This window comes from Felis catus, chromosome B3 (genome assembly GCF_018350175.1).
Source record: "Felis catus isolate Fca126 chromosome B3, F.catus_Fca126_mat1.0, whole genome shotgun sequence".
NCBI lineage: Eukaryota > Metazoa > Chordata > Mammalia > Carnivora > Felidae > Felis > Felis catus.
In genome coordinates this window covers 120,112,753-120,135,191 of record NC_058373.1, presented here as the reverse complement: position 1 = coordinate 120,135,191, position 22,439 = coordinate 120,112,753, and the positions used below count along the sequence as shown (strand labels likewise).

The 22,439-nt window shown below is 49.3% G+C and overlaps 1 long non-coding RNA gene and 2 other non-coding genes across 4 annotated transcripts; 1 reads left to right on the top strand and 2 right to left on the bottom strand.

Moving 5' to 3' along the window:
* Positions 1-5,895: 5,895 nt before the first annotated feature.
* On the bottom strand, positions 5,896-22,249 carry LOC109500927. 2 transcript variants are annotated; one of them, XR_006599810.1, is made up of 6 exons: positions 20,626-22,249; positions 20,309-20,516; positions 8,299-8,442; positions 7,653-7,845; positions 7,231-7,331; positions 5,896-6,829 (listed from the first exon to the last, which is right to left on the bottom strand). It is a non-coding gene; the product is annotated as an uncharacterized LOC109500927 (long non-coding RNA). The 2 variants fall into 2 exon arrangements; XR_006599809.1 differs by having other exon boundaries at positions 7,653-8,442.
* On the top strand, positions 7,078-7,150 carry TRNAK-CUU. Its single transcript has one exon. It is a non-coding gene; the product is annotated as a tRNA-Lys (tRNA).
* LOC111561229 lies at positions 9,872-9,996 on the bottom strand. The gene has a single exon (XR_002743583.1). It is a non-coding gene; the product is annotated as a small nucleolar RNA SNORA17 (small nucleolar RNA).
* Positions 22,250-22,439: the final 190 nt, after the last annotated feature.

The following is a 22,439-nucleotide window of genomic DNA, read 5'->3' as shown; positions in this document are numbered from 1 at the left end:
CGGGTATCCCAAGCACTGAAAATGGTTCATCCCCCAGAGCCCAAGGTGTGAGGTGGGGATGGGGGGTGGGGAAGATAGAGCCCCCAGAAGTCAAGCTGACGGTGATGGATCCTGACCTGTGCAGCTCAACACTACAGGTGTTTTATTCCCGGCCTCTTGGCCTCCCTTCCGCAGTCACTCCAGGCGTGGACACCCAACCAGTGACCCAGACCTTGCGGGGGCCCCCACCAGAGTCAGGCTAATGCCCGTGCTGGGGAGGCCTTGATCTCCTTCCCCAGACCCCAAAGACGGGGGAGTGACAGGACTCAGGCAAAGCTCCTCTGAAGGGACCACTAACACCTCCCCTTTGCTAACAATCATCTCTAACGGGTCCCAGGGCCCCCAGAGCGGGGACAGCAAGGATTTTCCCCCCAGCTGCAGAAGGTCCTCTTCTTGGTCTCTTGAAACTCACCCCACGGTGACACAGCAGCTCCGGGCAGTGACTAACCCGGGTTTGAGGTGAGTCTTTCCATGATGGGGCAATGAAGCTTTGGAAAAAGCCCCCTTCTCAAGGGGGGTTTCTTCTATCTGCAGTTGGCTCATCCTGAAGTCAGAATTCTTGCCTTCCTCTTCCCCATTTTCTAAAGTCCATACATACCCTGTTCCTGTGGGAAAAGTAGAGGGGCCGCTCCTGCAAGCTCCAAAATCCAGCTCTTCGTCGCTCTATTTGCCCCCGAGCACCTGCTCGTCTCCTGCCTCCCGGGGGCTAGAGCCACAAGGCCTGTGACCACTACATGCTCCCGTCTCCCAGGAGCCCATGGTCCAGTGGGCAGGGGGGACAGACAAACTGACAGTTGCCATGCACCGTGGCATGCGTCCTCACAGAGATCAGCCCGGGGCCCTCAGGGTGGCCTGGAGACTGGGGCAGATTGGGAAAGGCTGCCCAGAGCTGGTGGCAGGGGAGTCCAGAATTAAACACGGAGTTGCATTAGCCTGGCTGAGAAGCACGGGTAGGACGCATGGAACAGACGGAACGGCACAGGCAAAGACTTGAGAAAAGAAGGCACATTCAGGCTCTTATGAGTGGATTTTGGTGCGATGGACTAGATTCTCATTTACATTTCTACACCCCGATGAAGTCAGGCATGGCTATGGGACTTACTTGGCCAATGACCTTTGAGCCGACATGGCACCATTCATTTCCAGACAGACAGAAATGCATCGTTCAAGAGCCAGGGCCCTCTTTCTCTACCCCTGCAATCGCGGAAACGCACGCCAACATGGAGCTTCTACCAGAGCCTGGATCCCTGAGTCACTATAACGAATGGAGCCCCCTGCTGGTCTGAATGGCCATGTAGTGTAAGCAAGAAATGCACTCAATGGCTCATTTGTTACTACGGCATAACCTAGCCTGTTCCTAGCTGATACCATTGGCCTGGCTGCGGAGGGTTTATCCCGGGGCGGGGGGGGGGGGGGGGGGGGGTGGTGTCAGATGAGCCTGCCTATGTATGCGGTCAGCTAGATCCCCTATTCTTTCTCCAGATCTCAGACAGCAGCACAAGCTGTACATAAGTGGATTAGAATCCTAGCTTTATCATTTACTCGTTCTGAGAGTTGGGGAAGTTTAGTTAAATCCTTTGAGCCTAAGTTTATCCATCTATAACCGGAGAATAATGAGAATAAGATTACCTCCTTCCCAGGGCTGCTGTGTTTCCTGAGTAAACCAATGCTCGATCTTCCCTCTCCCCAGTTTTGACACTTGTCAAAAGTGTCACGAAGGTACTTGTTCCAAATGCAGATTCCTGACCCCCCCCCCCCCACCCTACACCTACCGAGTCTGAATCTCTGCAGGTCAGGCCCAGCCATCTGTGCTTTCAGAAGGCACTCCGGGTAGTGTTTTTGCGTGTTGGAGTTTAGGAACCACGACCTTTAAAGTTTTGATAGACAGTCAAAACCTCTGCCCCGAGAAAGGATCGTTGCTTGGAGGCTGGCTTGGCCTGAGGCCAAGAATCTTCAGCCTGCCACAGATCAGGTGGCCACAGTGCCTCGGACAAAAGCCAGAGGCTTAAAAGCTCTGTATTACTTAGAGATCAGGTAACGTCACTTGGAGCCAGCTCAGTGTGTACAACTCCAGCATTCATCAGCCCTCTGCGGCAGAGGCCCAGATCTGTGCTGAGCTTTTTATGAGGTGTTCTTCTCCGAGGGAGAGCTTTCAGGGATGCACCCCCTCCGTAGCCCGGCCCAGGGAGGCTGACCCCTCGGGGATGTGGTACCAGCCCCTTTTCCTTCAGGACGAGGCCGATTCTTCAGAGAATCGTGTAAGACTGAGACCAGGAAGAGGGCTGCAAAGCTAGACCCTGGTAAAGTAGCTTCTGAGGGTAGAGAGCTGCCCAAAGGCTGCAGGGAGATGCTTTAAGCTACCTGTAATAGCTTAAAGTAGCTTAAAGTACCAGGCCCAGCTGCCCTCCTGGCCAGCAGCTTCCTCCCAACACATGCCACTGTCACATGGCTCTCTTCCTAAACATTGCTCCAAATGACACTTACGCTCAAGAACACACCATGGCTCCCTATGGCTTCCCACCCATGGAATCGGGTGTTAACTTCTTGCTCTGATTTTCAGACCCCTCCACGTCATACTGCACCATGCCTTTCAGTCCTTCCCCCCACTACGTTCCCAGCCTACTAAGTTCTCTCTTCCCTCCCTTGCCACGGTAACCCACCTGGGAGGGGAGTTCAGACCCCTCACCTGTAGCAGATGCTGCCGGTGCCCCACCCAGACCCCCTTTCCTAGGCCGGTGTGGCCATTCCCTGCCGCGAGGTACAGGAGGCCACCCTCTTGCCTCCACACTGCACAGCTGTCCATGGGACCAGGCCGAGGTTATACTTCAGTTGAACCCCATCTTTGTGTGGTCTCTTCCCTCCTCCCATCCCGTTTTTCTCACTTCCTCACAGACTTTTTCTCCAGACAGAACACCCTCATAAATCACCTGCACGAGAATTTATGTCTTGGGCTTTGCTTCCAGGAAGCCTGAGCTACGACTCCCCTGTCATTCGAGAAGTTACCTTGAGGCAACAGTGGCTTCGAACTATATGCCCAGGCAACCTATACCAGAGGTCACAGAACAGAAAGGCTCACAGCCCAAATTAAGCCATTTATTTATTTTATTTTTACTCTTTTTGGACAGAGAGAGAGAGGGCAGGGGGAGGGGCAGTGAGAGAATCTTAAGCAGGCTCCACATTCGGTGTGGAGTCTGACACGGGGCTCGATCCCACGACCCCGAGATCGTGACCTGCGTGGAATTCCAGAGTCAGAGGCTCAACCAGCTGAGCCACCCAGGCACCCTGAATCACACCATTTATTAATCAATTTAAAACACACAGTGGACAGGAGGAAGGTAAAGAGACAGGACAGGTGATCACATTTAGGTGGAAGGATCACCCTGCCTGAGTCCGGGGTTACAAGCACTCATGTATCTTGTCCTCTCTGCCACAACAGCCTTCTCTCCTGCTGGTGTGGCTACGGGGGTCAGACCCAAGGGCAGGCCAAGGGCGATAGCTGGAGGCAGTGCCCGAAGTAAGCACACAAACGGCCTCTACTGGGGAAGACCAAGGACAAGTATACCTGTTCACACTGCAGCGCCCGAGTGCATCTGCTGAGCAGCTGGGGGTTTTCTCTGTTTCCTGGAGTGTCACCAGTGAGTGACCAACACAGGAGTGACATTGCTTCAACCTGGAGAAGACATGATCCGTGCCTCATAAATCCTTAAGATTTACTTGGTATCCTCATTCCTTGTCTGTAAGCAACATTCTCATTTGATCTATATTCCACCCATATACGTTCTATTTATTCTTTCTGTGTCTAAAAAATCTCCTAAGCTGCTTGCTTCTATACTTAATGTCTCTCATTTTCTATAGCAAAACTGAATATTCATAAATAACCCGGCAAACACAAGACAGTTCCCTTTTCCAGAATTACCATCTCCTACCCATCGGTCTGAAGAGCTTTGTGTCACCCCAAATATAAAACCACATCCTTTAGTAACGGAACTAGGACTCAGCTCAGGTTTTGAGCACTGGTCTGACTGGCTCTAAGTCCATTGTGCTGGGTGACGTGTTGTTTGGGAACATAGTCTGTCTCCCCTACAGATGGTAGGGACCTGCCCTCCCTACCCCCCCCCCACACACACACATGCACACAGTGCTTGCCCAGTGCTTGAATGATGTCGTGGGGTTCAACTGAATCCATCAGCATTTTAGAGACAGCTCAGCCAGTTTGCTTTCCTGCGTCATGATCACTGTGCTTAAAAAGCCAGAGGACAGGGGCATCTGGATGGCTCAGTCGGTTGAGCATCCGACTTCAGCTCAGGTCATGATCTTACAGTTCATGAGTTTGAGCCCTGCGTCAGGCTCTGACAGCTCAGAGCCTGGAGCCTATTTTGGATTCTCTCTCTCTCTCTCTCTCTCTCTCTCTCTCTCTCTCTCTGCCCCTCCCCCACTCATGCTCTGTCTCTCTCAAAAATAAACATTTAAAAAAATTTTTCTAAATAAAAATTAAAAAAAATTAAAAGCCAGAGGACAGAAACAAGCTGCCCCCTCCAGCAAAGCTATGAACAGGGTAGGTGCTAAACCCTGGTTTTCATTGGCCAGATTCAGCCTGCGAATAACCAGTGTCCCGATATCTCTCCAGATTCAAGAAAGCAAACTCCTGCCCCCGTGCGACTATAAAACCAGGAGCCTCCGTCCGTTTCCAACTGGTCCACCCATCACAGCACTAAAAGCTGAGCTTTTATATGTGAAAAGTGCTTGCCAAATTCCCAGAATAGCCGTGGCAGGAAATTGAATAACAAGGTAAAAGTGTAACCCTGCACTACACCGTTAATATTGGAGGGGAGAGGGTGGGACAGTCGATCAAGAAAGAAAAATCTTACTGTTGGCCGGTCAAGCTCATACACAGAGCTCTACTTGAGGCTCAAGCCACCAATTCCAATCCACACAGAAGTGACTGGAGACGAGGATTTGAGAAGGACCCACCCCCCCCCCCACCCCGCTCCACTGAACAAACCTTCAGCTCCGCAAAAGGTGTGGGGTCTTCGTTCTAGCCATTCTGCGCTGCCCCACGGGGCCACCCTTGCCCAGTTAGTAGGAAAACCTCCCCCCTTTACACACTTTCTCTTCTTTGCTCTATCACTCAGGAGGCTTCTGGATGGGGAGGACGACGACGATGATGGTAACGGCTCACATTCACAGAGTCATCGGTTGGGTTCCTGAGAAGAAACCCTGAGACCAGCGTGCACCGTGTGCTGCCTGGATCGACGCACACAGAAAGGGAGGAAAGAAAGGATTGGGCAGGATTGGGCAGAGGGAGAAGTGGAGCCGAGATGGAAACCCAGCAGAGGCCTCCATCAATCCCACGGAGCGTTCCAGGGCTCGCGTGACCTTCCAGAGTTGTCCTGAGTTGAGGCAAGGGGTTCAGGCCTTTATCGCAACTCATCATACATCAGGCGTTGAATGTTTCCCAAATACGGAGAACGGCGTCTAGCACCTAACAAGCGCTCAAAACGTTGTGAATGAATGAATTGGTTCACAAGGGGAAAACTCCAGCGCTGCGTGTTTCAAGAACAACTGGGAGTCTGGCTCCGCTTGTCTGTGCTCTGCCGTCTTCCATGGGTTGGCTTTGCCCTCGGGATGGCTTCCATCGAGGTCCCAAGATGGACCCAGGGCTACTTGTATCTGTGCCTTTACCAGGAGGAGAGAGAACTTCACCATTATATCCATCAGAAGACCCAAGTCTTCTCAACTCAGTCGGTTGAGCGTCCAACTTCGGCTCAGGTCGTGATCTCGCGGTTTTTGAGTTCGAGCCCCACGTCGGGCTCGGTGCTGACAGCTCGGAGCCTGGAGCCTGCTTCGGGTTCTGTGTCTCCCTCTCTCTCTGCCCCTCCCCCACTTGTGCTCTGTCTCCCTCTATCAAAAATAAATAAATAAATGTAATAAGAAAAAAATTTTTAATGAAAAAGAATAAAAGAAGACCCAAAGTGTCACACTCCACACTTCACAATACGAACCGATCACTGAGGTAACAGGATTGAGATTGTGCTGATTGTTAGGACATTCAGGACCCCCCGTGACATCCCACCCAAATCCAGAAAGCAAATATGAGCGCTGGTAGGAAGTGGGGAGAAGAGGAATGGATATCGAGTAGGTAATCAATGAACAACCACTGACCCTTCATCCCATGAGCGTCCAAGCCCTTGAACCCTCTGCTCCCTTCCCCAGGGTCTAGCTTCACCTTCTCCTCATCCCCTGTCTAAATGACCCTCACCTACCTCCACTCTGCAGCTGAGGGTTTGGGGTCATTGGCTACCCTCAGATCCTGTGGGAGAAGGGGAACGAGAAGAAAGAAGTCCACTGAGAGTGGGGTCTAGACTTGGGAGGTTTGAGTCTAATGCAATTAGATTAACCATTCTGCAGAGCCTCAGATAAGCCCCTGTGGCCACACTAGGCAAAATATGCCTTACTCTCTCCCCCCTTTCCCTGCTTTATTTTCCTCCAAGCCCTTATCTCTGTCTGGACTTCTATTGTGTTTATGTTTATTTAGTTGTTTGATGCCTTTTCTGCACTGGAACAGATGCTCCGCGAAAGCAACTACTTTCTTTTGTTCACGTCTGAATTTTTGTCACGGACAAAACTCATTTGTGGGTGGATGGATGGATAGACGGACGGACGGACAGAGAACCACTGGCCTGTGTTGCTACGGTAACAGGCTCAGTCTCCTCCTCCACCTTCAGTGGCATCGCCAGAGACTTTTTCGTTTTATCCTCCACTCCAAAGTGCCAGGCCTCAGGAAGGCCAACTGGAGAAAGACAAGAGAGGAAATGTCATCCTACCTCAAGTAAATCAATCTGTCCTTATGAGCCAGAGAACATCTGATCCAGAGATATGGGGCCTCTCTAAGTGGTCCCCAGTTTTAGAGGGAAAAAAATCAATGAAACTATTTTGTCTGTACAGATTTCACAAGTGTGAAATGTAAGATTTTGACAACAATCCTTTTCAACTCTTCATCATCATTAAATTGCTAGAAATCACACATCATTAAATTGAGCCTGGCTGGCTCAGTTGGTAGAGCATGAGACTCTTGATCTCGGGGTTGTGAGTTCGAGCCTCACGTTAAGTGCGGAGATTACTTAAAAATAAAATACTTTACAAAAGAAATCACACATGCACTGTAAGGCCAGCAATGGCCACCTGTCTCACCGTGGCTAATGTTTAATCGGAAGGTGCTGATTGTCACATGGTTCACAGGCTCTTCACCCACAGAAGGAGGAGGACAATTCTATCATCTTTCACATGGTGATCTGGGAGCACCGATTAAGAAAAGGAAAAAAAAAGGGGGGCGCCTGGGTGGCTCAGTTGGTTAAGCGTCCAACTTCGGCTCAGGTCACGATCTCACGGTTTGTGAGTTCGAGCCCCGCATCAGGCTCTGTGCTGACAGCTTGCTCAGAGCCTGGAGCCTACTCCGGATTCTGTCTCCCTTTCTCTCTGCCCCTGCCCCGCTCACACTCGGTCTCTGTCTCTCTCAAAAATAAACATTAAAAAAAAAAGAAAAAAAAAAAAAAACAAGACCAGAGGATTTGAGGCCAGCCTCGCCGGTTTCCAATCCCAGACCCACTTCTTACTATCTGGGTGGTCTAGAGCAAGTTGATTGATCCTTCTGTGCCTCCACTTTCTCATTCATAAAGTCAGGCTACTCTAGGTAGCTACTGCCCAGGACTCTTGTGAAAATGAAGGAGTTGCCACGTGGGAAGCACTAGGACGAGTGGCCGGCTCGCTGTGGGCACCGAGTAAGTGTGGGCTGTTGGAGCGTGTGGTCTGCAATGTTGAAGACATCAGTCACCAGGCAAGCCTCCGTCACTTACACAACCCACTCACATACACGGAATGTACACATAACACGCACAACGCATCCATAACACCTGTAACATACAACAAGGAGAACAAAACACACAAGACACAGGACGTACATGCGTGCATACATAACACAGCCAGGCGTTTTTCATACTCCGTGCATGGCGGTTTCGTGCAACCTTGCAGCCAAATCCCTGCTGACACACGCCCGTGAGACTCGCTGCTCTTCCCCCTGGTGGGCCAACGTGACATCATGGAATGCCACGACAGGGCAATTTACCAATTGCTCGTTCTAATTGCTCCCGGAGCAAAATCCTCCAGTTTTGTCTCACAAGCTTCTCGGCCACAGGGTCTTCTCCAGCGTAGTGTGGTGCTCTGGAGTCAGGCATGAGTTCAAATCCTGACATTACCACTTACCAACTGAGTGACCAGGAACAAGATGCTAAACTGCTCTGGCTGTGATGCGGTTCTCATTTTATGGAGGCGGAAACAACCAGAAAGAACAAACTGCTGCCCGTGACTCTCATGTTATCCACGAAAAAGATTTACCTTGCACGGTTGCTATAAGAAATGAAAAGGTAAGGTGTGTACCTCATTTTATTTAGTGCTTCACACACGCTGATCTATGCTAACCTAACAGGTGGTGGCGGTGGTGGTGAATGACGTTTTCTTTAAGCGGAAAAAAAAGTTGCTTGGACTTAATTACTCTAAGCTGCTTTTCATGAACATAACAGTAAAGGAGACCCATGGTGACTGGAGTCCCCCCAGCACATTTGGGTTCCAGGTCTCATAAACTTTGACCCAGCATCGTGTCGTAACGGTACCATTTCCCTTCATGAAATTCGAGAGGTGATGTTTTGACATTGTTGCCTTTCATTTCCTCTTGATGGGTGGGCTTAACTTGTTTCTCAATTTAGGCGAAGCAAAAGGGAGAAGTATTTTTTAAATCGCTGGGATAGCCCAAGTCGGTCCTACCCTTCTGGCCCCTGGGAAGGAGCCCCAAATTCTCTCCTGCTCTCCTAAGGCATTGGGGCGTTTTCCAGTTCCTCTGATGGCCAAATATAATACTTTCCTTAGTTTCCTCCAAAGTTCCCCCATTTCAGCTTCAACTTTTCCCCCCGACACTTGGGTGCCTTAACAATGAGTTTTGAAATAATATCTTAACCATATTTCACGTTCTTGTGGTGCATTTCAGTTCACCAAGTGCTTTCACATCCATTCTTCCTTAAGGGCTACAGGAAGACATAAGTCCTCTTTATGAGGACACCGCTGAGGCTCAGAGAGGTGAGTCAGCCTTCAAATGCCACCGTCTCCCGCTACAACAAGACAGTCTTTAATTGACACTTTTCTTAAAACTGCGATAAAATAGGGGCGCCTGGGTGGCTCAGTCGGTTAAGCGTCCGACTTCAGCCAGGTCACGATCTCGCGGTCCGCGAGTTCGAGCCCCGCGTCGGGCTCTGGGCTGATGGCTCGGAGCCTGGAGCCTGCTTCCGATTCTATGTCTCCCTCTCTCTCTGCCCCTCCCCCGTTCATGCTCTGTCTCTGTCTGTCTCAAAAATAAATAAATGTTAAAAAACAAATTTAAAAATAAAAATAAAAACTGCGGTAAAATATGCGTAACACAGAATTCACCGTTTCAATCATTTTCAGGTGCACAGTCCAGCAGCATTAAGCACGTTCCCATGGCTGTGCGGCCATCGCCACCGCCCATCTCCATTCTCACTTTCCCAAACTGAAACTCCATACCCATTAAACGCCAACACCCTCCTCCCCTTCTCCAGCCCCTGAAGCCACCTTTCTACTTTGTGTCTCTATAAGCGTGACTGCTCTGGGAACCGCGTGCAAGAGGATTCATACAGTGTCTGTCCTCTGGTGCGGGAGACACTTTTGCGGCAAGATTTCTGGAGGACGTACTGGGATTCCTTCCCCCACTGTATTTGTTTTGCTAATATTGCACATCAGCCAGAGTGTCTATTTTTTGTGTGTGTCAAGTGTCAGACTATTAATATCCAGACATTCATGGGCCAGAACACTGAGTGAGACAAGCGTCTCTTTCTGCCACCTAATGACCCAAGTGTGACACATCAGCCACATCTGCAATGCTCGGAGGGCAGGAGGGTGTCTCTTCCTCACCCGGAAGTAACCTACCCTCGTGGACACAAACACCTGGTAGGCCCTGCCCTGCAAAGCGCATGTTTTCTAACATTTGGTTTTATGCTGAATGCTGTTTGTTCCTCTTGGGCCTCCAAGAAATTACTTGACTTGTGGACATCAGCAAAAAGGAAAGAGGGGAGAAGAGGGGAGAGGAGAGGAGGAGAGAAGGGAGGAGGGAGGGGAAGGGAAGGGAGGGGAAAGGAGGGGAGAGAATGGGGGGGAGGGAAGAGAAGGGAAGGAAGGAAAAAGAAAAGAGAGAAAAGAGAAGAAAAGAAAAGAAAAGAAAAGAAAAGAAAAGAAAAGAAAAGAAAAGAATAGAAAAGAAAAGAAAAAAGAAAAGAAAAGAAAAAGAAAAAGGGCTCCTGGAGAGGGGCATAAGACATTTTCATGTTCTACTTCTGAGATTCCCAAAGACTCCCTCTCATCCACTGGCCTCTGTGTGTTGTTGTTGTTGTTTTGTTTTGTTTTGTTTTGTTGTTTTAAAGAACTCTGTGATCTACTTCAATTCATGTTTTGCCAAGAACGCTAACACAGCTGCAAATCCTCTCTGCCCTGAAAGCCTTCCAGCCTTTCAGCCTTTCCAGAGGCCTCTTTGCTCGCTCAGTGGCCACTTCCCTCCCTCCCGGGCTGGCCAGCCTCTCTGAGCCCACTGTTCCCCAGGCCGCCCACCAGCTCCTGGGACAAGGCACTACTCTCTGGAAGTGGCCGTGCCTTCTCTGTGGGTTTCCATTACTTGGAGAAGCACAGCCCCCTTGGGCACCCCAGCCCCCCTCCTTAGGCTTCCCCCTCAGAAAACTGGCTCAGCTGCCGGCTGGTAAACTGGCTGGCTATCACCATGACAACAGCCTGGCCCAGAGCCTGGATGACGCCAGGCCTGACTCCCCTCCCAGCCTCGCCCAAATCTGTTTGTTCAAGTTCCAGCTGCTTTTGTTGGGCTCCGTTTTGCTTGTCAGTTTGAGGCAGCTCCGCTGCTGATTGGCTGCAGGGGCCGGGCTTAGCATCCCTGGGATACTAACCGGGAAGTCAGCTCCCTGCCTGGGCAGGGATTTCCTGGCACCCTGGGGTATTTCCCCATCACAGTAACAAGATCTAGAAGAGCCTTTCAGGCAGGACAGAGCCCATAGGAAGCCGAGGCATCAGATAATCCATTAATGCTCTGATCCCTCTGATGACTTCAATCAAGGACACTCTCGCCAGCCCACTGTTGGCTCTGAGATGTCACACTCATGACTAAAAGCCAGCCTGGGGCGCCTGGGTGGCGCAGTCGGTTAAGCGTCCGACTTCAGCCAGGTCACGATCTCGCGGTCCGTGAGTTCGAGCCCCGCGTCAGGCTCTGGGCTGATGGCTCAGAGCCTGGAGCCTGTTTCCGATTCCGTGTCTCCCTCTCTCTCTGCCCCTCCCCCGTTCATGCTCTGTCTCTCTCTGTCCCCAAAATAAATAAAAACATTAAAAAAAAAATTTAAAAATAAAAAAATAAAAGCCAGCCTGTTGTTTGATAAAACTAAAGAAGCAATACACCATGTTGATGGAATCATCCAGCTGTGGATTAACATCAAAAATAAATAAAACCAGGAAGAAGAAACACTTAGGTGGATTTTTGAGGAACAGTTTAAGTGAATATGGCAATAGACATCCAAGTGGATTTTCAAATCATCACTTGGGGGCGACTTTGCTTTTATTATTTGGATAACTACAGAAGCAGGAATCTGGAACATTGTTGGTGACTAATTTGAAAACACACCTGTAGCCTTTTGTCATTTCATCAGGTTTTTATCTCCCAAATAACGCAGTTTAATAACTTGCTTGGCCTCCGGGGCTCCTGAGTTTACCCCCAGATTCTCTGGTTTGTGACATAAAAGGTGCTTCTCGTGTGTCGCCCTTTGCAGCTGTGTCAGGGCAACCTCAGCTCCTCATCTGTAAAATGGCGGTAAATTATGCCAACCGGCCAGGCTATAGCGCTACTTAGCTTGGCTTAGTCTTGGCACTTACTGAGCTATTTTTTCTTTTAACGTTTTTATTTATTTATTTATTTTTGAGACAGGGAGAGACAGAGCATGAACGGGGGAGGGGCAGAGAGAGAGAAGGAGACACAGAATCTGAAACAGGCTCCAGGCTCTGAGCTGTCAGCACAGAGCCCGACACGGGGCTCGAACTCACGGACCGTGAGGTCACGACCTGAGCCGAAGTCGGACGCTTAACCGACTGAGCCACCCAGGCGCCCCCTTACTGAGCTATTATCGTCATCATTAACTCCCACCAATGCCTGTTTTCTGAGGATCCTGACACTCTTTATAAAAATTACATCATCGATCCAACAAATATTTAACAAATATTTACTAAGTCTCAATTGGCCAGGCACTGTGCCAGCCACTAGCGATAAAATGATAGACAGACACAGCTCCAGCCCCTTGGTAGTAGCTTCTGGACTAGTGGGGGAGACAGACATTAGTCAAATAACCACACAAAATGTAAAGTTACATCTGTGTCATGTGAGTGAAGCCATCTTAGACACTCCAGACCAGCCCATCTCCCAGTTGAATACCACAGAGGACATCAGTCTTTGCCATACTGAGCAGAAGAACGTCCTGGCCAATGCCTGTCTTAATTCCTAACTCACAAAATCATGAGATACAATAAACTTGTTGCTGTTTTAAGCTCTGTTCTCCCCCCAAATAATTACATCTGTATTAAGTGCCTAAAGCATTAAGAGAATGTGAAATAGAGGAAATAAGCTACATTTTGGCCACTTTTCCTAGTTAGAAAACAAGAGTTAACATAAGAATTTAGAATGATTTGGTCACCTAAGTCCCAGAGTGGAAAGCAAAGCCCAGAGATGCAAATGCTCAATCCCCCAACCCCGCAGAAAGAGCCTGGGGTTTCCTGACACTAAAACTTGTTTGCTGAACAGCGCCCTCTTCTGGCCTGGAGCCCTTTCTCCTGAAGCAGCTACTTCCTACTCGCTGCTTTTAAAGGGGTTTGTAGAATATGATGTCCACTCCTTCCTCAAAGGTGTGCTGAGCGCCCAGGCCCTGGGAATACAGCCTGATCAGACACAGGCTCCCCACCCTTACGGAGCTGACAGTCTTTTGAACCTCCTGACATCTCTGAAGAGTGTAGGGCAAACTTCAGAATACCCACTTGTTGGATAAGAAACTGAGTCGGGGACGGCAGATAAAGCTTTGCTACACTGTTGATGATTTAGGACTAGATTTTAGGGTGCAAGGATGCGCCCTGCAAGGGTGCAAACCTCCCACCGAACGTTAGATTGAGCCCAATTTCCGCAGGCTGGGTAGCCACACTCTGCCTCATCACCCTCTACTTCTTGAGTTCCCTCCTGCCTGGGAAATCTCTTCATGGTCCCCGAACCAGGAGACCCCACCTCTACACCGCTGTGGCCTCAGGTGCCTTTTCCTGCCACTTCATCTCTGCTATGGTTTCCCCAAAGCCAGCCTCAAGTCTCCATCTTCCCAAAGACCCTCCAGCCCTCCCTGACATCTTGCCCCTTAGTGCCCCTGCTACTGTAACATACATTTAGGAACAGACACCCAGGCAGACATCTCGATGTATATACCTTGTCCCATCGAAAGCACAGCCTTTGGAGGGATCAGACAGACCCGGAGTTCAGATCTGCCACCTACTAGACTGTGACGTGAGGAAACTTTTGTCACCTTCTCCTACGCAACCAGGCTGTTCTGAAACTTACATATGTTTTGAGCACTTGGCACGTAGTAAACACTCAGCTTGTATGTCTAAGTCCTTTAACGTGTCCAATCTGGTCACCTGCTTAAAAAGCATTACGACCCTCGAGGCATCTTCTACAGCCTTGGGCGCGTGTAGAGAGATATATAACCTGGGCGCTGTGTGGAGAACGGGGCTGATACAGAAGGCATGCTGCCTAAGGCCCACAATATTTTCACAAATCCATAGACATGATTTTATTTCCCTTAAAACTCAGGAGAAAAAAATTAACTTTTATATCAAAAAATGACACTACGTTATATATGTTAACCTATTTGTCTTCACACCAATGCAGTCATAAAATATAATTTTCAATTAATTTTTATAGAGGAAGGAGCCCACAAAGGCCAAAGAGTCTAGGGCCCATCAAAGTCATTGTGCAGCCCTGATTCTGAAGAAAGTCCTCTGCTATTTAAAAAAAAGAAAGAAAGAAAAAGTGGGAAAAGCAAACAGTGCAAAAGAAGAAAATCGCTCACTAGCTGAGTGTAAGGGTCTCTCCAGCCCTAACATTCTTCAATTCAGAGAATTCCTTTTGCCTCAGCATGGCAGGATCCTGTACAGAGCGCATTCTTAAGAGTAAATTTACTAACGCTTTCAGAATCTGTGAGTCCATCCACTTTCAGCAGAAGATCTTGTCCCCCAAGAATTTGATGTGCCTTATGAAATCCATGTATGCGCGTTTATCTACTTGGTCAAGGATTGCCATGCCCTCCGGTAGCCGACAGAGGGCGCAGCGATTCAATCTTCAGCATGGGTATCACAGCGAGCAAGGGGAATAGAAAGCCTTGCTGTTCAACAATTGGGGCCTGACATTGGAGATTGTTAGAGATTCAGTATCTTGGACCTGACCCTAGGGAGGATCCTAGACACCTGCGATCAAAATTCACATGTTAAGAAGATCCCTGGGTAGGGGCGCCTGGGTGGCTCAGTCAGTTAAGCATCTGACTTCAGCTCAGGTCATGATCTTATGGTTGGTGAGTTTGAGCCCCGTATGGGACTCTGTGCTGATGGCTCAGAGCCTGAAACGTGCTTCGGATTCTGTGTCTCCCTCTCTCTCTGCCCCTCCCCACTCGCGCTCTGTCCTTCTCTCTCTCGCTCTCTCAAAAATAAACATTTAAAAGAATTATAAAAATTATATATGCAAACATTAAGGTTTAAGAAGCACTGATTTAAAGCTTCTAGCCTGAGAAAGGGAAGCCCACTTCCTCAACAGAAAGAAGGATGGGAGAGGAACTGGCCAAGGCATCCCTTGCAGCCCCCAAATCTCCTATTCTTTCAGCCAATCAGCCGGCATCAATCAAGATGGGACTGAAGCCACAGGAGGGATGTAAAAGCATTCTATAGGTCACAAAGCAACTCGCTTCATCTTCTTCCATTTCAATAAGTACTTACTGAGTGCCTACTATGTCCTGGGCATCGAGATACAATAGTGAGCAAAAAACAGACCCTGTTCCTACCCTTGGGGGGCTCTCAGCCTAGCGGGGACACCAAGGATGAATCGTCACACACACGACTACAAACCTTGATGTGGTTGCCATGTGGGTGCAGAGGGCCATGAGACAGTCACGGGAGGGAGGGGAGCCGGTTTATACCAAATGGTCAGGGGAGGCCTCTCTGAGAAAGTGAACTATAAGCTTGAGAGCTGATGATGCCTAAGCCAGGGAAAGAGTAGGAGCTCCTGGCAGGCGGAAGAGAATGTACAGAGGTCACGCAACAGGGAGGAACGTGGAGCATTCAAGGAACTGAAAGAAGGAACTGGCATGGAGTGAGGCAACAGGGAGGGAGGCAGAAAGCAGCCTGATGGGGCCAGAAGCAGAGGACACAGGCTCCACACGTGCACGCGCGCGCGCGCGCGCGCACACACACACACACACACACACACACACACACACTGCAAAGCGACTGGCCCACGGCCCTGTTTTGGAGGGTCCCTGCTGCAAACATCCATGCGAACAACTCACCCCTGCCCACTGAGTCCCATTCTCCGCGACGGCTCACTCTCTCCTCTGCTAACCTCTCCTCACCCTCCCCACCACCAGCCATCCCTCTGTTACCTGTCCGCTTCTACCCTTCCCGCTCCAGCGTCTCCACCATTTACCATTTAAACCTGATTGAGTTCTCCCCCAACTTGCCCGGGCAGCCAGGCCCCAATTTCAGGACAACTCCTTCCCCTGAAGGAAAGACAATCCCTGAATCAGAAGCTACAAGTTCACTGAAGGCTCCGTGTATGGAGGGATCATCATACTGGCCGTGCCAGCCACCATTTTATACACTTTTTCATCCGATCCTTACAACCCGCCTTCACTAGCTAGCTGCTATCATTCCAGCTTTGCAGTTGAGGACATTAAAGCAGTTCTGAAAGGGGGCGCCTGGGTGGCTCAGTCGGTTAAGCGTCCGACTTCAGCTCAGGTCATGATCTCGCAGTCCAATCTCGCAGTCCGCGAGTTCGAGCCCCGCGTCGGGCTCTGGGCTGATGGCTCAGAGCCTGGAGCCTGCTTCCGATTCTGTGTCTCCCTCTCTCTCTGCCCCTCCCCCTTCATGATCTGTTTCTCTCTGTCTCAAAAATAAATAAAAACGTTAAAAAAAAAATAAAAAAAAAGCAGTTCTGAAGGGTAAGTAATTTTTACAATTACACAGCTAGAAACCGTGTGACCCTGTACTGATGGCACAGCTGCATTTCGAAAGCCTCCAGAAGGAGCACACTCTTGGCCCACCCCAAGAGAAATCATCTTGAAGGTGTACAAATAATCAGCTGCAAAGATATTTGTAGCCTTGTCTAGAACAGCAAAAAAAAATGTAGAAATTGACCAAAGGTGGGGCGTCCTGGGGGGCTCTGTCGGTTAAGCGTCCGACTTCGGCTCAGGTCATGATCTCGCGGTCCGTGAGTTCGAGCCCCGCGTCGGGCTCTGTGCTGACAGCTCGGAGCCTGGAGCCTGCTTCCGATTCTGTGTCTCCCTCTCTCTCTCTGCCCCTCCCCCACTCATGCTCTGTCTCTCTCTCTCTATCGAAAATAAATAAACATTAAAAAAAATAAAAAAGAAATAGCCCAAAGGTTATATTTCAACAATGCAGAATTATTTAGGGGCGCCTGGGTGGCTCAGTCGGTTAAGCGTCCGACTTTGGCTCAGGTCATGATCTCACGGTCCGTGAGTTCGAGCCCCACGTCGGGCTCTGTGCTGACAGCTCGGAGCCTGGAGCCTGCTTCCGATTCTGTGTCTCCCTCTCTCTCTCTGCCCCTCCCCCACTCATGCTCTGTCTCTCTCTCTCTCTCCATCGAAAATAAATAAACATTAAAAAAAATAAAAAAGAAATAGCCCAAAGGTTATATTTCAACAATGCAGAATTATTTAAATTGCTGGACGTTTATAACTAGAATCCTATGTAACCAGCTATTTAATTTGATCACATAGAAAAATATGTTCATGATCTATACTGTAGAAAAAGCAAATTACAAAACATTATTACAGCGTGATCCTATTTTCATAAAAACCACAGCATAGAAACTACAAGGTATAAAAGTAGAGTGTATAGGAAAAGTACGATCAAAAGTAATGACGGTTGTTATCTCTGTGATGAGACTACAGGTGATTTTTTACTTTCCTTATTTTGATTGTCTGAATTTTTAAAGGTTTCGCCACGAGCCTCTATTTCTTCTCGAAAGAGAGGAAAAGCAATCAAATAAAAATGAAAAAACTCAGGAGGCGTTGAGCCTTCCCATTTATTATCTATGAAAAAACAAACATATTGCTCTGCTGGGAACATTTAAAAAAACATGTTTTCTTCTCACACACACAAAAAAAAAAAACAAACAAAAAATCAGAGAGAACAAACAAAAGGAGAGAAACACATTCCCTCCTCCCCACAGACACCCAATACCAGCACCTTCGTGACTCTTCATAAGTCCCATTTTTTTAAAGATAGTAAAAACAAAAACAAAAACAAAAACAAAAACAAAAAACGTTCTGCTCTAGATGCCAGTCCCTGGGGCCCACCCTGTTCCCAGCGTGAGTTTGGAATGGGGCTTACAGATTCCTCCGAGATACCAAACAGCCCCTAAGGTGGATTTGTCCAGGTCTCAGACTGCATCTGGGATTCCAGAATAGCAACTCACTTAGTGCGGACCCTGCTGTTGGGGATCCCACAATTTCTCGTGGGTCACAGGCGACAAGAGCCATCAAGTGTGAGGACCATAAGAGTGATTCCCAGCGTGTTTGCAATTGCAACACCCTATCATTACTGGATTTTGCAACCATCCTTCCCCTTGGAAGAGAACTCAAAGGAATACAAACAGCATTTGCATATTCCATTTAGTACTTTTCCACACATGCAGCTGAAGGGAAGTAAGGTTAATCTGGCTTTAAGACTATCACAGCCCTCCTTCCCCCCCCACCCCCCACCCCTTGGAGAACTGCTGGCAATCAATCCCAGTGTCCTTGGACAGGTTTGGGAATGACAGCTCTGAGGAGCTGTGCGGACAGGTTCTGCCACGAGGGAGGCCACACCAGGCCGGGGAGCCCAGGTCGCAGGGCAGGATGTCTCTGGGCCATTCCCACACATACACACTCCACAACAATAGGTTTCTAAGGCCCACCCTGCCCACACCCTCTCTTATTAAAGTCCCCCCTCCTGGGAAGGGGAGCAGGATGGCCCTACAGCTGCTGGCGCCTAGCCCCACTGGGTCCACACCCTCGGCGCAGCCCTCGGGCACAAAGTGTTCCTAGAGCTGATGTGCAAGTCAAACCATTCCTGGATTCTTCAGAGGCTGCGATAGCCAATCATGGCCCAGGCCCAGGGCCTCCCCTCCCACCCCAAGTTCCACAATTGAGCTGGTGTCACTACTGCTGTTCCATATGCTCTTCCTTGAAACTTCAGAGATTTTGGAGACCCTATTCATACACACACACACACACACACATACACACATACATATATATATGTGTATATATACATATACACATATATATATGTATATATATATACACACATATATATATGTATATATATATATACATATATATATGTGTATATATATATACATATATATATATGTGTATATATATATGGCTCCTCTCATCAATAATAACTATAGGGGTGCCTGGGTGGCTCAGTCGGTTAAGCGTCCAACTTCGGCTCAGGTCATGATCTCTCGGCTCGTGAGTTTGAGCCCCGCGTTGGGCTCTGGGCTGACAGCTCAGAGTCCGGAGCCTGCTTTGGATTCTGTGTCTCCCCCTCTCTCTGCCCCTCCCCTGCTCGCACACTGTTTCTCTCTCTCTCAAAAATAAACAAACGTTTAAAAGAATTTCTAATAATAACCATAGCTTCTCTTTACTAAGCTCCTTCTATGATAGGCATCTTGCAAGCATGCAATGCACGCAGCAGTCTTTTGAGGTAGACGCAATTATTCTCATTTTCGCAGATGAGAAAACTGAGGCTCCAAGAGAGTTGAGTGATCTGGCCAATGTCACACAACTGCTAACAGAGACAAGAGTCAACCCAGACCTGCCTGACCCCAAAGCTCATGCGCTGTCCTGGAAGGCTAATGCAGAGGGGAACCGAGAGATCATATAATATTCCCCATCCCATTTACAAGACATTTAAGATGGAAAATTCATTTACAAACTGTTAGCTAGCACTTATGTGCCAGGAGCTTTGGAAATATCAACTCAGTTTATCCTCATCGTATTGCTAGGAGATGGGTGCTTATTTTTACAGATGGGAAACTGACACACAGAGAGGGGAGTACACTTGCCTAAGGCTGCACAGCAGATGGTAGAGACTGGGTATAAACCTGGCCCTAGAGCCCCTGTGCTGCCTCTCTGAACCCAGGAGCAGAGGCCCTTCCCTCCTAATTCTTCGTCCTTTGGCCTTTCCACATCACCACTCTCCTCTCTCTGAGAGTCCACTTCAAACTTTCTCATCCCTCTCTGGGTGGTGATGGTGTTCTCTTGTGAAATTGCTTGGTGAACTACTTATTGTGCAAGGCTTTATTTGATTAGGTCACTATCTAGATTCCTCCAAAGAACTAACAGTTCTAGAAGGTTTGTCGAAGCAAAGGCTTAGCGTTGTTTTGGGTTTTTTGGTTTTGTTTTGTTTTGTTTTGAATGCAGAGATTAATCAATTTACCATTTAGTCAACAAGGGCTTATTGGGAGCAGTTTCTGTCCCCAGCCCTGTACGGGGCAATACGGAGTCTAAGAACACAAAGACACACAAAACATGGCTCCCACCCTCAAGAAAACAACGCTAATGACATCACATATAAGTGTGCACTCTTTGCGGTGGGTCTGCATACACCCGCATTCAGAAGATACCTAGGAGACGAAAGTCAGAGAAGTTGTGATGAAGCAGGTGGAACTTGAAATAGGGATTGAAAAAATAGGGGCAGGGTTTGGATAGCAAGAAGAAAAATACAGTCCAGGCAAGAGAAAGAATGCACCAGATCCTCAGAAACAAACTAGAAAGAGAAAAGGCTGGGGTTGTTTTTTTGTTCCTGCCAAATTTTTCTATTTCTATCAGAGTGAACAAAGAGCAAATACCTCCTCTAGCCTCTACGTGACAGGGCTTCTGGAGTCGGAGAAGGGCGCTGTGCCTCATATGTCCACCAGGGGGCAGAGCTGCCGCTTCTGCCGCTATAGCTCCGAGTACAATCAGAGGTGAAGGATTCCAGACTTCTCAAATCAGCAGGATGACTGAGGCCAGCGGTGGGCACCAATCTTCTTAGTCTGAGCTGCCTTCATACACAGTCTGGAAGTGAGGGAAGAAATAGAATGTAGAATGTAGGAGGAATTGGTCGAGATTGAAAGGGGAGAGAGAGAGAGAGACATTGAAGAGGCATTCCCCTACAGAATCTAACCTTTATGTACCATGAAAGGACCTTCCAAGGGCTGAAAGGGGTTCCCATGGGTTCAGGCTGCATGCCTTCTGCTGTCGTCTTAGCTGAGAAAAGTTTAATGCAAGGCTTGGGTCACTATTAAAAAAATAACTAACGGTTAGTCTAAGCCTGGTTTCAGGACAGCCAAGTCACGTTCTCTGGACAAGAGAAGCCATTCCAACCACTGTAAGGAGGAACGCTTGTGGCTTGGGAAGTACACACGTCCCGGCCACCACCACAGGCCCTGGTGTCAGGCTGTGGCTGCGTGAAGCAGCAGGTGTGCCACTGTTATCCGTTAGGAGGCCTGAGGTCAGTACTTAGCTTTACTGCACGCCCCCTCATCTGAGCCGGGCAACAGGGTCCTGAAGCCACAAGAGCACACAGGCGGTTAGAGGTGAGATGGAAGCCAGAAATCCTAGCCTTTATCTGTCTCTAACTAGCTGTGCAAGTTTGGGTGGACGAACCAACTTCTCGAGAGCCCGAGTTTCCGCATGTGTGAAATAGAAGGGCTGAATGGGGGGGGGGGGGGCAGGGAGAATGTGGGATGTGCTTTCCTGCTCTGAAATTCTGGAAAACACACAGTCCTCTGGTCAGAAAACCCAGGGGATTGGTGGGGGGTGGGGGGCGCGACTGAGCAGCTTGAAGAGTTAGCCCCTTGCCAAGCAGTCCAGTCCCCAGCAGTGGCCTCTGCGGCACTGCCCGCCCCACCCCCGCCCGCAGGGCCCGGCGATATACACCCACGGCTCCCTCGGAGACTTCTGGAATCTCACTGGATTCCTCCCAGGAATGCTTATTGCCCTTTACATCTGCAAATCGCTTTACATCAGCAGCCCTGCTGCGCGATTATTAATCATCGCAATATTCTTCCTTCCGCCTGGAAGAGGAATTGCAGGGATCCGGATTTATGAAGGTGAAATCCGAAGGTAATTTGCCTAGGATTCATTCAATAATCAGGTAACTGTTTTAATTAAGCGCCTCATACGAGCAAGGCGCAAAGAGCCACACAAATCCAGTTACCATTGGGATCAAAATTGCAGGGGTCCTCAGCGGGCTTCACTGACATTCCCATTATGTCATGGGGATAGGGAGTAGTTCCAAGGTGAGGGACGATATTCCCTCACAAGCCTGATTGATACTGCTGCAAATATTACGATCACCCCCCCCCCCCACTCACCCCCACAGTTCATTTTACCACGCCGAGTAAAGAGAAGCGACCTTCCCAAGGTCACTTATCCCCCAAGGGGCAACACTGACCCAGAACCTCTGGCTACAAAGCTTTCCACTGCGCCATGGGCGAGAATTTTAAGTTCGACCCTATAAAATATAAAATAGAGTTAGGCGAGGGATGGCTGTTTCCATGATTTCCGGCACAGAGTGAGAAAATCGTGATCCGAGCTCACCCACCCGGGACAGATGAGACAGCCCCAAATTTTGTCTGCAGCCTCAAAGAGTCAAGTAATGTTTACAGACCTCAGAGCTCATCCGATCACCCACGCCCTCTCTAGGGGTCCCTAACGCCTCCGCCCCTTGCCTCACCTCGGGTCTGCGGGAAGGGGCGGGAGGGGGGGCGCGTGACACAGAGCCGCCGCCAGCACCCTGCGGGGGCGTGGCCGGGAACAGGGGGCGGGGCGAGGCGGGAGTCCGGTTCCCAGCCTCCTCCCGACGGGCGGCTCGCGGGCTGCGCCAAATATGGGCAGAACGGAAGCGGCGGACAGACGTCACGGGGCCGGGTGGGGGCCGCGCTGCGGGGCCTGTGACGGGAGGCGCTGACGGCGCCTACGTGTCACCATGGAAAC